The 4,586-nt window shown below is 33.3% G+C and overlaps 1 protein-coding gene across 1 annotated transcript in view; it reads right to left on the bottom strand.

The window, feature by feature from the left end:
* Positions 1-4,246, bottom strand: part of LOC106876670 (uncharacterized) — a 30,356-nt gene extending 26,110 nt beyond the window's left edge. Inside the window, exon 1 of the mRNA XM_014925303.2 lies at positions 3,753-4,246. The gene's annotated coding sequence lies outside the window, so the exon portion shown is untranslated. The remainder of the gene's footprint in view (positions 1-3,752) is intronic.
* Positions 4,247-4,586: the final 340 nt, after the last annotated feature.

Below are 4,586 nucleotides of genomic sequence, written 5' to 3' on the forward strand. Positions count from 1 at the left end.
TATATATATATATATATATATATATATATATATATATATACCCATCCACACACACACACACACACACACAACAGAATTCCACACAGTTTCAATCCACTAAATTCACTCACAAGACATTGGCCAACCCAGAGCTATAGTAAAACACACTTGCTCATGGTGCCATGCAGTGGGACTGAACCTGAAACTATATGGGTGCAAAGCAGGGTTCTTAACCATACAGCCAAGAGCTTTTAATTAAAAAAGAACATGAAATTTACAACCATGAAAAGTTATGTTTAAAGTTCTTAATTTTCTTTAACTAATTGCCCTGCAGGTCACTGGGATAATATATAAAAACATTGATTAAGTGTCAAGTATAGCTACAGGATGTGATTTCAATCCTTAAATCATAACTAATAGAATATCTGTGGTATGGATAATGGAATGAGAACATTGTAGTCTTAATATAACAGGTGTAGTTCAAAATTCCACGTATGTAACCTAATGCAGCAAAGCTGAAGAAAACAGTGGATACAGAGAATGAAACATGAATATGACAACCGAGATGTGGACACTAGTCCAAATATATAATGATAATTCCTTATGTCAGGAATTCACACAACACACACACAGTCATGTAGTTATGCTTATGTAAGAAATCAATGATTACACTATACTTCATTTAATGGGTCTAATAATGCAAACTCATCATTATTTATTATCATTATTATTATTATTAATAATGTTTGTTTTTAATTTTTGCACTTTTGTATCTTCTCACAGAAACATTCCACATTCAGCCGCAATGATAAATATTTTGAATAGCAAAAACAAAAACAAAATAACTGCACATATATGATTTAATGATAGAAAGACAAGAAATGAAACAAACGTTAGTGTGGCCTTTCTGTATGCATAAAACAATGAGAATAATGAGAATCTCTTTTTAGTAGGAGGGGAAAAATAAAATTTAAAACAATTTCGAAAATACATCATATGTTTATTATAAACTGGTTTGGCTGGCATGGACAATTCATAATATATAGGTAAGGCTGACATTAAGTTTTTGTCTCAAAACCTAAGTAAATTCAAGATTTTTATTAATATATTTATCAGAATGGTTAAAAACTGTTTTTAATCGGTAAATAATTGTTGAACTGTAATTTGAAGGAAATAAAAACTATTTTCATTTAACAATTTGTCATTTAAGAACGAGTTGGCCACCTCAGGTTTTTTGGCCAAAACTTAAGTAATGTGTGTGTACGTACGTATAAGCATCATTACGCTTCGTGCAAATTTACATATATATATATATATATATATACAAAGAATATATATGCATGTATACACACATATATGTACATACTTACATCTACATGTGTATATAGATGCATATCAGGGTACATATATATATATATATATGAATGAGTGTATTTTGTGTAGTTTTGTCAGTGTATGTATGTAAATATATGTAGATACATACGCCTACATATATATGTATGCGTATACTTAAGTAATGTTTATATATCGACGTGTGTATATGCGTGTGTGTGTGTGTAAATGAAACGTATAGGTGTCTAATCATACATAGGTGTGTGTTTAAAACCAATTGAAATATTGTCTTGATGAAGAACTCAATACCAAATGTGTAACAGTGAAATATATATATTTATTCACAGTCACACTTTTATAATAAGTTTGATAAATGTTTTTAACCGAAACTCTAGGTTCTTCAGCAACTCCTACAGTATTCTCAGCAAATAAAAATTTAATATTATTTACATATATGTAATAAGTATGCTTGTGTGATAGTGTCTATGTACGTGAGTGGTTAAAAAAAAGATGGGGAAATAACAGCTTTAGATGATGGTAGGATTTCTACATAAAATATTAACAGAGAGGGAGGGAACAGAGAGGGAATGGAAGAAAGAGAGTAGTGGGAAAGGGAGGAGAATATATAGAAGTGGACATTCCGGCCGAAGTGACCATAACTTTGGTCCGGAGTCTGGCTGGAGGAAGCGAACAAGGAAGGAATTGGTAAGACGACTCTCAGATTCAGTCTATTCTCCGGCTGGAAAGACTGAAAGATTTTTTTTTTTTTTAACCTAAACCAAAAGGAATGGTATTTAAATGAAATGGACAGAATCTGAATGAGAATAGAAACTACTGATTACAATTAGTTTGGATCAGTTTCGGAAGGAATGTCTCTCCTTCTCCTTCAGTGGACATGAATGCAGCTACTTTCGACAGTTCGCCGAACCTTCAGACATGACACCTTACAGAGATTCTTCCTCAAACATATTTTGACGTTTGCTTCATTTTATTCCTCTTCTTTTGGTCCTAATAATTTTATTGAGAAAAAAAATATCTCTTTTTCTCGTGATTCATTATTATTTAATACTTCAAACACAGAATGAAATATATTTTATAGGGATGCAAAATAGATAAGTTTGACAAATCGCTTTACGATGTTCTAAGACTTATGATTGATTGGAGTAAGACATATCATTAGTCGATCCAAATAGAGAAAAACGTTATAGATATGATTTAAATTCATTTAAGATACGAAAAAGAAAAAAAAAAATACCAAAGAGAAACATCAAAGTGATTTTCAGCGAAAGATATCTTAATGAAGCAAATATTTGCAGAAGAAAATAAAGATCAACAATACCCCAAGACATTGTAACGAAATGACACGAAAGAAACAAGAGGAGGAATATAAAACACATGTCGAGATGACAATCTAATTTAACGAAAGTAATTAAGAAATTGATAGAAGGAAACTAAATTTCCTATGCCCCACCAACATAATAAATCGGTTCCAGCTCTCACCCATCACCTTGCTGTTAATGTTGCTTGTTTTGATTGAAGTCTTACAAGTTCCGCCATCACGGTGGGAAATTTCCGTAAAAGTCTCTCTGGAGAGATTGACAAACTAAATTCTGAGAAGAAGAACACTAAACGAAACGTTAAGAATAATATGGAGAAGATTGATGTGTTGGAATATATATGAAAAAAAAAATATTGGAGTTACTGAAATAATGTACAAGATGTTTGGTGAAAATATTGAATACAAGAAAAAGAGAGAGGGAAAAAAAAACTGGCAGTTATAGAATAATAGAAAGAAGAAATATGTCAATAAGATTAAAGTTTAAAGTAATTTCGTAAACGATCGTCTCTGCTGTGATGATGATGAAGGAGAAGGCATGAGGAAATATGAAATTATAACATTGCTTGGACAGTGAATGTAAGGTGACGATGCGATGTTTAGCCTGGAAAATTGACAGCTGCAACTATGCATAAGGGGGATAGAAAGAGAAGAGAGAGGAAAACAGAAGGCATGCTCGCTCGATGTGAATTGATAGATCAGCCATCTTGTAATCTCATCTGGTCTGTGTGTGTGTGTCTCTCTCTTGTAGCTCTCTCTCAATGGCCGCCCTTTGCCGGCACTCTGTCTGTTCGTCGCCACAGCACACGCCATCACATACCACACGCCACTCACACACCTCATTCCTGGAAACAACATACACCAGAAAGACATTTCCGGGCCGGAAAAAACCGAAGAAAACAAAAACAAAAACAAATGCAGTTGTGAAATTATCGCTCGTCCAGATTTCATCTGTTTCAACTCTTCTTCCACTGAACTGACCCTGGCCAATTTTTATCTCAAGCTCTTAGATACAAAAAAAAAGTAACAATAAACAAATAAAAAAAAATTTTTTCACACACAACCCAACTATGTCCAAATATGTGAAAGGTGTCGTTCGACTTACCAGAGGCAGATTAGCTTGTAAGGCGGCGCCGTCCTGCCAGAGACGATGTAAGTGCCGACATTGGCAAGCCGTTCCCAACTGATTGGCTGACCTTGCACTCAACACAATTTTTTTTTCCCTTCTCTCTGCCCTCTCTTCTCTCTCACATCATTTTTATTCATGCTTCATACTACGTCCGTTACTTTACTTTTTTCTATCTTTTCCTGCCTTTGTGCATGTGTTGTTATTTTATTTTTTTTTTCCTCATTATACATTACTCCCCTCTTCTAAATAAATTCCTACATCTTTTTCTATGCGAGCGTGTATCTGCAAACACACACACGCACACAAATATACATATCAAACTATCTGTCCTGTAAATTTATCTTTCCTGGACCTGGACGCTATCAAAGGTTTTTCCAATCAATCAATCACTAAAATTAGTAACACCTAACCACGTTTCCTTCAGTTTAATTTCTTATAAAAATATATTTTAATTCATTCTGTAATTACTTCAATTTATTTATTTTAATTATACCTCCCTTTTCTTTTTCTCATTTCATTATTAATATTTTTCCTTTTTCCCACCTCTTCGAGCTTCAGCTGATGTAATGATTTAAAAACAAAAAAAGACATTATTCCATGTTTATTTTGGCCTCATACACACAAAAGAATTAGTGACCGATGTCCGGTTGCTGATTTGGACCCATATATGTTTACATCTTGACCAGTATCTAGCTAACTGCTCTTTAAAAGGTGCTATTTCGGTATTATTATTATTGTCACTAGAAAGTGACAAAAGCAGCAGACTGCTGGACTAAATACTGCATAGTATTTAGTTACGCCCCTTTATGT

The sequence above is a fragment of the Octopus bimaculoides genome, chromosome 3, assembly GCF_001194135.2.
Source record: "Octopus bimaculoides isolate UCB-OBI-ISO-001 chromosome 3, ASM119413v2, whole genome shotgun sequence".
NCBI classification, from domain to species: Eukaryota; Metazoa; Mollusca; class Cephalopoda; order Octopoda; family Octopodidae; genus Octopus; species Octopus bimaculoides.